This window comes from Salvelinus alpinus, chromosome 18, assembly GCF_045679555.1.
Source record: "Salvelinus alpinus chromosome 18, SLU_Salpinus.1, whole genome shotgun sequence".
Taxonomy (NCBI): domain Eukaryota; kingdom Metazoa; phylum Chordata; class Actinopteri; order Salmoniformes; family Salmonidae; genus Salvelinus; species Salvelinus alpinus.
Window position 1 is genome coordinate 30,666,797 of NC_092103.1, and position 12,108 is coordinate 30,678,904.

The 12,108-nt window shown below is 44.6% G+C and overlaps 1 protein-coding gene across 4 annotated transcripts in view; it reads right to left on the bottom strand.

Moving 5' to 3' along the window:
• Positions 1-12,108, bottom strand: part of LOC139544181 (disabled homolog 2-interacting protein-like) — a 267,245-nt gene that overhangs the window by 124,170 nt on the left and 130,967 nt on the right. Inside the window, exon 1 of one of the 4 annotated variants that reach the window (XM_071351001.1) lies at positions 439-1,292. The exons of the other annotated variants lie outside the window; for them this stretch is intronic. The gene's annotated coding sequence lies outside the window, so the exon portion shown is untranslated. Of the gene's footprint in view, positions 1-438; positions 1,293-12,108 lie in introns of those variants that run through there. 4 annotated transcript variants of the gene reach the window in all.

Here is a 12,108-nt window from a genome sequence, read left to right on the forward strand (position 1 = left end):
TGCCTAGATGGTTTATTTGGCAACCTAAAATGATATCTTGCCATGCCAGTAAAGTTAATTGAAATGAATTGAATTGAGAGGGAGGACAGCGCACAAAACAGGATGGAGCCTGGAATTAAGCTTGGGATCTCAATATAACCCCTTCTCCCTTTTATGTCCCTAATTTGTTTCCATACACACATACACACTGATATAAACACACCTTTGAATATCCCGCCTTAACACGCATATACACACACACACACACACACACACACACACACACACACACACACACACACACACACACACACACACACACACACACACACACACACACACACACACACACACACACACACACACACACACACACACACACACACACACACACACACACACACACACACACACTGCAGTGTGAGGGACGTGAAAAGCAGCAGAACACAGAACACTCACCAGGCATGGTCAGAATTCCTCAGAACAATTGTACAAGGCTGGCAGATAAACAGAGAGAGGGAGAGACTGGTTGTGCCAGAGAGAATAAAACAAGGAATGACCGGAGGAGGTCTTTCTCAAAGCTCCATTTTCCCTTCCCACTGCCGAGTGCTTGCTCCTTCTGATTGTTTTCTTTCTGGCTCTCTTCCTCCTCTCTGTTTTCCTTGTGGCTCTCTTCCTCCTTCTCTCTGTTTTCCTTGTGGCTCTCTTTCTCCTTCTCTCTGTTTTCCTTGTGGCTCTCTTTCTCCTTCTCTCTGTTTTCCTTGTGGCTCTCTTCCTCCTCTCTCTCTCCCTCTCTTTATGCTGCTGCTGCTTCGAGGCGAGGGGCGGAGAATCAGTGACACAATGCTCTCACACTCTCCCTTCTCCCTTCTCTCTCTCTACACCTTCTCTCCCTTCTCTCTCTCCACCTTCTCTCCCTTCTCTCACACACTCTCCCTTCTCTCTCTCTCCGCCTTCTCTCACACACTCTCCCTTCTCTCCCTTCTCTCACACACTCTCCCTTCTCTCCCTTCTCTCACACACTCTCCCTTCTCTCCCTTCTCTCACACACTCTCCCTTCTCTCCCTTCTCTCTCTCTGATTTTCCTTTTGCTCCCTCTCTATCTCCTCTCTCTCTCTTTATCGTTATATTGGCTGTCCTACTTCCTGTGCCCTCTCTGAAATGGGACACAGCCTCTCCTTTCCTCCCTATATCTCTCTGCCTGTGTGTGTGTGTGTAAGTGTGCCCAATGTCCATACACAATGCTCAGAGCAGGGGATCTTACAGGCTTTTCTTTGGAGTCGCGTCACATAACAGCCCGGTCAAAGCAAGTGAAATGAATAAACAAAAGTGAAATAAACAATTATTTATTTATTTTACCTTTATTTAACTAGGCAAGAACAAATTGAACTGACAAGGTAAAAATCTGCCGTTCTGCCCCTGAACAAGTCAGTTAAGAACAAATTCTTATTTTCAATGACAGCCTAGGAACAGTGGGTTAACTGCCTTGTTCAGGTTCAGAACAACAGATTTTTACTTTATCAGTTTGGGGATTTGATCTTGCAACCTTTCAGTTACTAGTCCAACGCTCTAACCACTAGGCTACCCTGCCGCTCCAACATTTGGGCACCACAATAAAAAGTGAACAGTAAATATTACACTCACACAAGTTCCAAAAGAATAAAGACATTTCAAATGTCATATTATGTCTATATACAGTGTTGTAACGATGTGCAAATAGTTAAAGTAAAAAATAAATAAACAAAAATATGGTTTGTATTGTTGTGGTGTTTGTTCTTCACTGGTTGCCCTTTTCTTGTGGCAACAGGTCACACATCTTCCTGCTGTGATGGCACACTGTGGTACATCACCCAATAGATATGGGAATTTATCAAAATTGGATTTGTTTTCTAATTCTTTGTGGGTCTGTGTAATCTGAGGGAAATATGTCTCTAATATGGTCATAGATTTGGCAGGACGTTAGGAAGTGCAGTTCAGTTTCCACCTCATTTTGTGGGCAGTGTGCACATAGCCTGTCTTCTCTTGAGAGCCATGTCTGCCTACGCCGACCTTTCTCAATAGCAAGGCTATGCTCACTGAGTCTGTACATAGTCAAAGATTTCCTTAAGTTTGGGTCAGTCACAGTGGTCAGGTATTCTGCCACTGTGTACTCTCTGTTTAGGGTCAAATAGCATTCTAGTTTGCTCTGTTTTTTGGTGAATTCTTTCCAATGTGTCAAGTAATTATCATTTTGTTTTCTCATGATTTGGTTGGGTCTAATTGTGTTGCTGTCCTGGGGCTCTGTGGGGTCTGTTTGTGTTTGTGAAACGAGCCCCAGGAAAAGAGTCCCAGGACCAGCTTGCTTAGGTCCTGTTATGGAAGGTTTGGGAATCGCTTCCTTTTAGGTGGTTGTAGAATTGAACGTCTCTTTTCTGGATTTTGATAATCAGGGGGTATCGGCCTAATTCTGCTCTGCATGCATTATTGGTGTTTTACGTTGTACATGGATTTGGTGTTTGTCCCATTTTGTGAATTCTTGGTTGGTGAGCGGACCCCAGACCTCACAACCATAAAGGGCAATGGGCTCTATGACTGATTCAAGTACTTTTAGCCAGATCCTAATTGGTATGTCGAATTTGATGTTCCTTTTGATGACATAGAAGGCCCTTCTTGCCTTGTCTCTCAGATTGTTCACAGCTTTGTGGAAGTTACATGTGGCGCTGATGTTTAGGCTGAGGTATGTATCGTTTTTTTGTGTGCTCTAGGGCAACGGTGTCTAGATGGAACTTGTATTCGTGGTCCTGGGAACTGGACCTTTTTTGGATCACCGTTATTTTTGTCTTACTGAGATTTACTGTCAGGGCCCTGGTCTGGCAGAATCTGTGCAGAAGATCTAGGTGCTGCTGTAGGCCCTCTTTCGTTGATGACAGAAGCACCAGATCATCAGTAGACTGTTCTAGTGCACTCGCCAATTCGTTGATATAAATGTTGAAGAGGGCTTAAGCTGCATCCCTGTCTCATCCCTCATCTCTGTGGAAAGAAATGTGTGTGTTTTTTGCCAATTTTAACCACACGTTTGATTACATGGATTTTATGGTTTCTTCAATTACATTGAGCTGATTTCTCACTTGCTGTTCTTTCTTTTTCCATAATGTATTTCTGTATTGTTTTAGTGATTCACCATAGTGAAGGCGTAGACTCAGGTTTTCTGGTTTCTCAATTTCTTTCTTAAGTTTTTGCATTCTTCTTTTAACCATTTGTCATTGTTGTTAATTTTCTTAGGTTGTCTGCTTGAAATGTTTTGATTTGATAGGGAAGCTGAGAGTGTCACGCCTGCTCCCGCTCCCCCTCCCTGGCGCTCGAAGGCACTAGGCTCCCCAGCATTACGCACTCCTGCCACCATCAGTATGCACACCTGCCTTCCCCCCGTCATGCGCATCATCGATTATTGGACTCACATGGACTCAATCCCCTGTTTATTACCTCCCCTATATGTGTCAGTTCCCCAGCTCGGTTCCTCGCTGCTGCATTAATGTTCGTATGTCGTTGTTACCTGTGTGCTGACGCTGTTCCTGTCTTGTTACCTGTCTGTTCACGTTATGTGTTCAACTCCCCCTACCTGCTTCTCATCTCCAGCGTCGGTCCTTTCAGAGAAGTCAGATATACTGTTTAGGTTTTCTACTGCCAGGTTTACACCATCACTATTACAGTGAAACATTTTGCCAAGGAAATTGTCGAGAAGGGATTGAATTTGTTGTTGCGTAATTGTTTTTCTCTCCTTCCATCTATATCGTTTCTTAATATTATTCAGCTCCTTTGGCTTTGATGCCTCATGATTGAGCAAAGCTCTGTTTAAGTATAGTGTAATTTTGCTGTGATCTGATAGGGGTGTCAGTGGGCTCTGGGTTGAGGTCAGTGATAAAGTAGTCTATTGCCAAAAGATGAGCTATAGGTGTACCTACCATAGGAGTCCCCTCAAAGCCTACTATTGACTATGTAGAAAGCCAGCGTCCGACAGAGCTGCAGGAGTTGTGACCCCTTTTTGTTGGTTATGTTGTCATAGTTGTGTCTAGGGGGGCATATGTGGGAGGAAATGTTGGCGCCTTCAGGTAGGTGTTTGTCTACCTGTGTGCTGAGGGTGTCAGGGTCTTGTCCAGTTCTGGCATTAAGGTCACCACAGACTATTATGTCCCTGGGCCTGGAAATTGTTGATCTCCCCCTCTAGGATGGAAAAGCTGTCATCGTTAAAGTATGGAGATTCTATTGGGGGGGATAAAGGTAGCACACATGAGGACATTTATCTCTGTTGAGATAATTTCCTTATTAATTTATAGCCACATGTAAAATGTTCCTGTTTTGACAAATGTAATAGAGTGGGTTAGGTCTGCTCTATATCAAATTAGCACACCCCCTGAGTCTCTTCTCTGTTTCACACCTGGTAGTTTGGTGGATGGGACTACCAGCTCTCTGTAACCTAGAGGGCCACCAGTGGGTCCGTCTCCTTTATACCATGTTTCTTGTAGGATGACAATGTCTGTATTTCCATTTTCTTTGATTAAGTCTGGGTTCCTGCTATTTAGGCCAAAGGCAGATGACCTCAGACTTTGTATATTCCAGGATGAGATAAAAGCTTTGTGTTCTGTGTTGTCTAGTGTTGTTTTTGTGTGGTTTAGGCCTCTCTCTCTCTCTATCTCTTTATCTCTCTATCTCTCTATATATCTCTCTCGCTCTCTCTATTGCTCTCTCTATTGCTCTCTCTCTCCTTTGCTCTCCCTCCCAGTGTGATTAACTGTAACCCCCCCCCTTTTCCCTCTCTCCGTGTGCAGCGGGAGGTGTGTGTGTGTGGGCGGTGCAGCCTGGATCTGCTCCTCTGTGCCTCCAATGTGTGTGTGTGTGTGTGTTTTTGTTTTTGTTTGTTGGTATGTTACTAGGATCCCCATTAGCTGTTGCAAAAGCAGCACCTAGTCTTCCTGGGGTCCACTCAAAACACTAAACATGACATAATAAAGAAAATGAATAGGCAAGAACAGTTCAAGGACAGAACTACATACATTTAAAAAAGGTACACGTAGCCTACATACAGTGGGGAGAACAAGTATTTGATACACTGCCGATTTTGCAGGTTTTCCTACTTACAAAGCATGTAGAGGTCTGTAATTTTTATCATAGGTACACTTAAACTGTGAGAGACGGAATCTAAAACAAAAATCCTGAATATCACATTGTATGATTTTTAAGTAATTAATTAGCATTTTATTGCATGACATAAGTATTTGATCACCTACCAACCAGTAAGAATTGTTAGTTTTTGACCTGTTAGTTTTTCTTTAAGACGCCCTCCTGTTCTCCACTCATTACCTGTATTAACTGCACCTGTTTGAACTTGTTACCTGTATAAAAGACACCTGTCCACACACTCAATCAAACAGACTCCAACCTCTCCACAATGGCCAAGACCAGAGAGCTGTGTAAGGACATCAGGGATAAAATTGTAGACCTGCACAAGGCTGGGATGTGCTACAGGACAATAGGCAAGCAGCTTGGTGAGAAGTCAACAACTGTTGGCGCAATTATTAGAAAATGGAAGAAGTTCAAGATGACGGTCAATCACCCTCGGTCTGGGGCTCCATGCAAGATCTCACCTCGTGGGGCATCAATGATCATGAGGAAGGTGAGGGATCAGCCCAGAACTACATGGCAGGACCTGGTCAATGACCTGAAGAGAGCTGGGACCACAGTCTCAAAGAAAACCATTAGTAACACACTACGCCGTCATGGATTAAAATCCTGCAGCGCACATAAGGTCCCCCTGCTCAAGCCAGCGCATGTCCAGGCCCGTCTGAAGTTTGCCAATGACCATCTGGATGATCCAGAGGAGGAATGGGAGAAGGTCATGTGGTCTGATGAGACAAAAATAGAGCTTTTTGGTCTAAACTCCACTCGCCGTGTTTGGAGGAAGAAGAAGGATGAGTACAACCCCAAGAACACCATCCCAACCGTGAAGCATGGAGGTGGAAACATCATTCTTTGGGGATGCTTTTCTGCAAAGGGGACAGGACGACTGCAACGTATTGAGGGGAGGATGGATGGGGCCATGTATCGTGAGATCTTGGCCAACAACCTCCTTCCCTCAGTAAGAGCATTGAAGATGGGTCGTGGCTGGGTCTTCCAGCATGACAACGACCTGAAACACACAGCCATGGTAACTAAGGAGTGGCTCCGTAAGAAGCATCTCAAGGTCCTGGAGTGGCCTAGCCAGTCTCCAGACCTGAACCCAATAGAACATTTTTGGAGGGAGCTGAAAGTCCGTATTACCCAGCGACAGCCCCGAAACGTGAAGGATCTGGAGAAGGTCTGTATGGAGGAGTGGGCCAAAATCCCTGCTGCAGTGCGTGCAAACCTGGTCAAGAACTACAGGAAATGTATGATCTCTGTAATTGCAAACAAAAGTTTCTGTACTAAATATTAAGTTCTGCTTTTCTGATGTATCAAATACTTATGTCATGCAATAAAATGCTAATTAATTACTTAAAAATCATACAATGTGATTTTCAGGATTTTTGTTTTAGATTCCGTCTCTCACAGTTGAAGTGTACCTATGATAAAAATTACAGACCTCTACATGCTTTGTAAGTAGGAAAACCTGCAAAATCGGCAGTGTATCAAATACTTGTTCTCCCCACTGTATTAATACATTCACACAAACTATCTAGGTCAAATAGGGGAGAGGCGTTGTGCCGTGAGGTGTTGCTTTATCTGTTTTTTGAAACCAGGATTGCTGTTTATTTGAGCAATATGAGATGGAAGGAAGTTCTATGCAATAATGGCTTTATATAATACTGTACGCTTTTTGAATTTGTTCTGGATTTGGGGGACTGTGAAAAGACCCCTGGTGGCATGTCTGGTTTCTTATAAAATAAGAAGTGATGCAGTCAGTCTCTCCTCCACTCTTAGCCAAGAGAGACTGACATGCATAGTATTTATATTAGTCCTCTGATTTCAACGAAGAGCAAGATGTGCCGATCTGTTCTGGGCCAGCTGCAGTTTAACTAGGTCTTTCCTTGCAGCACTCGACCACACGACTGGACAATAAGATAAGACAAAACTAAAGCCTGCAGAGCATCTTGTAATTACAGACAGACCTCTCCCCATCTTTACAATCCTTGAATCTATATGTTTTGACCATGACAGTTTACAATCTAAGGTAACACCAAGTAATTTAGTCTCCTCAACCTGTTCAACAGCCACACCATTCATTACCAGATTCAGCTGAGGTCTAGAAATTAGGGAATGATTGTAAAAAATAAATAAATAAAAATGGAAAAGTGGTGCGTGCATATGTATTCACCCCTTTGCTATGAAGCCAATAAATAAGATCTGGTGCAACCAATTACCTTCAGAAGTCAGATAATTAGCTAAATAAAGTCCACCTGTGTGCAATCTAAGTGTCACATGATCTCAGTATACAGTTGAAGTCGGAAGTTTACATACACTTAGGTTGGAGTCATTAAAACTCGTTTTTCAACCACTCCACAAATTTCTTGTTAAACTATAGTTTTGGCAAGTCGGTAAGGACATCTACTTTGTGCAGGACACAAGTCCTTTTCCCAACAATTGTTGTAATTCACTGTATCACAATTCCAGTGGGTCAGAAGTTTACATACACTAAGTTGACTGTGCCTTTAAACAGCTTGGACAATTCCAGAAAATGATGTCATGGCTTTAGAAGCTTCTGATAGGCAAATTGACATAATTTGAGTCAATTGGAGGTGTACCTGTGGATGTATTTCAAGGCCTACCTTCAAACTCAGTGCCTCTTTGCTTGACATCATGGGAAAATCAAAAGAAATCAGCCAAGACCTCAGAAAAAACTGTAGAGATCCACAAGTCTGGTTCATCCTTGGGAGCAATTTCAAATGCCTGAAAGTACCACGTTCATCTGTTACAACAATAGCACGCAAGGATAAACACCATGGGACCACGCAGCCGTCATACTGCTCAGGAAGGAGAAGCGTTCTGTCTCCTAGAGATGAACGTACTTTGGTGCGAAAAGTGCAAATCAATCCCAGAACAACAGCAAAGGACCTTGTGAAGATGCTGGAGGAAACGGGTACAAAAGTATCTATATCCACAGTAAAACAAGTCCTATGTCGACATAACCTGAAAGGCAGCTCAGCAAGGAAGAAGCCACTGCTCCAAAACCGCCATAAAAAAGCCAGACTATGATTTGCAACTGCACATATGGACAAAGATCGTACTTTTTTGGAGAAATGTCCTTTGGTCGGATGAAACAAAAATAGAACTGTTTGGCCATAATGACCATCATTATGTTTGGAGGAAAAGGGGGAGGCTTGCAAGCTGAAGAACAACATCCCAACCGTGAAGCACGGGGGTGGCAGCATCATGCTGTGGGGGTGGTTTGCAGCAGGAGGGACTGGTGCACTTCTACTACTACTATTATTCTGACATTTTGCATTCTTAAAATAAAGTGGTGATCCTAACGGACCTAAGACAGGGAATATTTACTAGGATTAACATTTACATTTAAGTCATTTAGCAGACGCTTTTATCCAGAGCGACTTACAAATTGGAAAGTTCATTCTTATTCATCCTGGTCCCCCCGTGGGGAATGAACCCACAACCCTGGCGTTGCAAGCGCCATGCTCTACCAACTGAGCCACACGTCAACAATTGTGAAAAACTGAGTTTAAATGTATTTGGCTAAGGTGTATGTAAACTTCTGACTTCAACTGTATATACAGTGGGGCAAAAAAGTATTTAGTCAGCCACCAATTGTGCAAGTTCTCCCACTTAAACAGATGAGAGAGGCCTGTAATTTTCATCATAGGTACACTTCAACTATGACAGACAAAATGAGGGAAAAAATCCAGAAAATCACATTGTAGGATTTTTTATGAATTTATTTGCAAATTATGGTGGAAAGTAAGTATTTGGTCACCTACAAACAAGCAAGATTTCTGGCTCTCACAGACCTGTAACTTCTTCTTTAAGAGGCTCCTCTGTCCTCCACTCGTTACCTGTATTAATGGCACCTGTTTGAACTTGTTATCAGTATAAAAGACACCTGTCCACAACCTCAAACAGTCACACTCCAAACTCCACTATGGCCAAGACCAAAGAGCTGTCAAAGGACACCAGAAACAAAATTGTAGACCTGCACCAGGCTGGGAAGACCGAATCTGCAATAGGTAAGCAGCTTGGTTTGAAGAAATCAACTGTGGGAGCAATTATTAGGAAATGGAAGACATTCAAGACCACTGATAATCTCCCTCGATCTGGGGCTCCACGCAAGATCTCACCCCGTGGGATCAAAATGATCACAAGAACTGTGAGCAAAAATCCCAGAACCACACGGGGGGACCTAGTGAATGACCTGCAGAGAGCTGGGACCAAAGTAACAAAGCCTACCATCAGTAACACACTACGCCGCCAGGGACTCAAATCCTGCAGTGCCAGACGTGTCCCCCTGCTTAAGCCAGTACATGTCCAGGCCCGTCTGAAGTTTGCTAGAGAGCATTTGGATGATCCAGAAGAAGATTGGGAGAATGTCATATGGTCAGATGAAACCAAAATAGAACTTTTTTGGTATAAACTCAACTCGTCGTGTTTGGAGGACAAAGAATGCTGAGTTGCATCCAAAGAACACCATACCTACTGTGAAGCATGGGGGTGGAAACATTATGCTTTGGGGCTGTTTTTCTGCAAAGGGACCAGGACGACTGATCCGTGTAAAGGACAGAATGAATGGGGCCATGTATCGTGAGATCTTGAGTGAAAACCTCCTTCCATCAGCAAGGGCATTGAAGATGAAACGTGGCTGGGTCTTTCAGCATGACAATGATCCCAAACACACCGCCCGGGCAACGAAGGAGTGGCTTCGTAAGAAGCATTTCAAGGTCCTGGAGTGGCCTAGCCAGTCTCCAGATCTCAACCCCATAGAAAATCTTTGGAGGGAGTTGAAAGTCCGTGTTGCCCAGCAACAGCCCCAAAACATCACTGCTCTAGAGGAGATCTGCATGGAGGAATGGGCCAAAATACCAGCAACAGTGTGTGAAAACCTTGTGAAGACTTACAGAAAACGTTTGACCTCTGTCATTGCCAACAAAGGGTATATAACAAAGTATTGAGATAAACTTTTGTTATTGACCAAATACTTATTTTCCACCATAATTTGCAAATAAATTCATTAAAATTCCTACAATGTGATTTTCTGGATTTTTTTTCTCATTTTGTCTGTCATAGTTGAAGTGTACCTATGATGAAAATTACAGGCCTCTCTCATCTTTTTAAGTGGGAGAACTTGCACAATTGGTGGCTGACTAAATACTTTTTTGCCCCACTGTACACCTGTTCTGAAAGGCCCCAGAGTCTGCAACACCACTAAGCAAGGGGCACCACCAAGCAAGCGGCACCATGAAGACCAAGGAGCTCTACAAACAGGTCAGGGACAAAGTTGTGGAGAAGTACAGATCAGGGTTGGGTTATAAAAAAATACCCGAAACTTTGAACATCTCACGGAGCACCATTAAACTGCTCTTCTCTGTGTCACGGAGGCGCTCCGCACTGCTAAAGCTAACTCTCTCTCCTCTGCTCTCATCCTTCTAGACCTATCGGCTGCCTTTGATACTGTGAACCATCAGATCCTCCTCTCCACCCTCTCCGAGTTGGGCATCTCCGGCGCGGCCCACGCTTGGATTGCGTCCTACCTGACAGGTCGCTCCTACCAGGTGGCGTGGCGAGAATCTGTCTCCGCACTACGTGCTCTCACCACTGGTGTCCCCCAGGGCTCTGTTCTAGGCCCTCTCCTATTCTCGCTATACACCAAGTCACTTGGCTCTGTCATATCCTCACATGGTCTCTCCTATCATTGCTATGCAGACGACAAACAATTAATCTTCTCCTTTCCCCCCTCTGATAACCAGGTGGCGAATCGCATCTCTGCATGTCTGGCAGACATATCAGTGTGGATGAAGGATCACCACCTCAAGCTGAACCTCGGCAAGACGGAGCTGCTCTTCCTCCCGGGGAAGGACTGCCCGTTCCATGATCTCGCCATCACGGTTGACAACTCCATTGTGTCCTCCTCCCAGAGTGCTAAGAACCTTGGCGTGATCCTGGACAACACCCTGTAGTTCTCAACTAACATCAAGGCGGTGACCCGTTCCTGTAGGTTCATGCTCTACAACATTCGCAGAGTACGACCCTGCCTCACACAGGAAGCGGCGCAGGTCCTAATCCAGGCACTTGTCATCTCCCGTCTGGATTACTGCAACTCGCTGTTGGCTGGGCTCCCTGCCTGTGCCATTAAACCCCTACAACTCATCCAGAACGCCGCAGCCCGTCTGGTGTTCAACCTTCCCAAGTTCTCTCACGTCACCCCGCTCCTCCGCTCTCTCCACTGGCTTCCAGTTGAAGCTCGCATCCGCTACAAGACCATGGTGCTTGCCTACGGAGCTGTGAGGGGAACGGCACCTCCGTACCTTCAGGCTCTGATCAGGCCCTACACCCAAACAAGGGCACTGCGTTCATCCACCTCTGGCCTGCTCGCCTCCCTACCTCTGAGGAAGTACAGTTCCCGCTCAGCCCAGTCAAAACTGTTCGCTGCTCTGGCACCCCAATGGTGGAACAAACTCCCTCACGACGCCAGGTCAGCGGAGTCAATCACCACCTTCCGGAGACACCTGAAACCCCACCTCTTTAAGGAATACCTAGGATAGGAGAAAGTAATCCTTCTAACCCCCCCCCCCCCCCCTTAAAAGAGTTAGATGCACTATTGTAAAGTGGTTGTTCCACTAGATATCATAAGGTGAATGCACCAATTTGTAAGTCGCTCTGGATAAGAGCGTCTGCTAAATGACTTAAATGTAAAATGTAAAAATTAAATCCATTATTAAAAAATGGAAAGAATATGGCACCACAACAAACCTGCCAAGAGAGGGCCGCCACCAAAACTCACGGACCAGGCAAGGAGGGCATTAATCAGAGAGGCAACAAAGAGACTAAAGATAACCCTGAAGGAGCTGCAAAGCTCCACAGTGGAGATTGGAGTATTTGTCCATAAGACCACTTTAAGCGGTCCACTCCTCAGAGCTGGGCTTTATGGAAGAGTGGCCAGAAAAAAATAAGCAA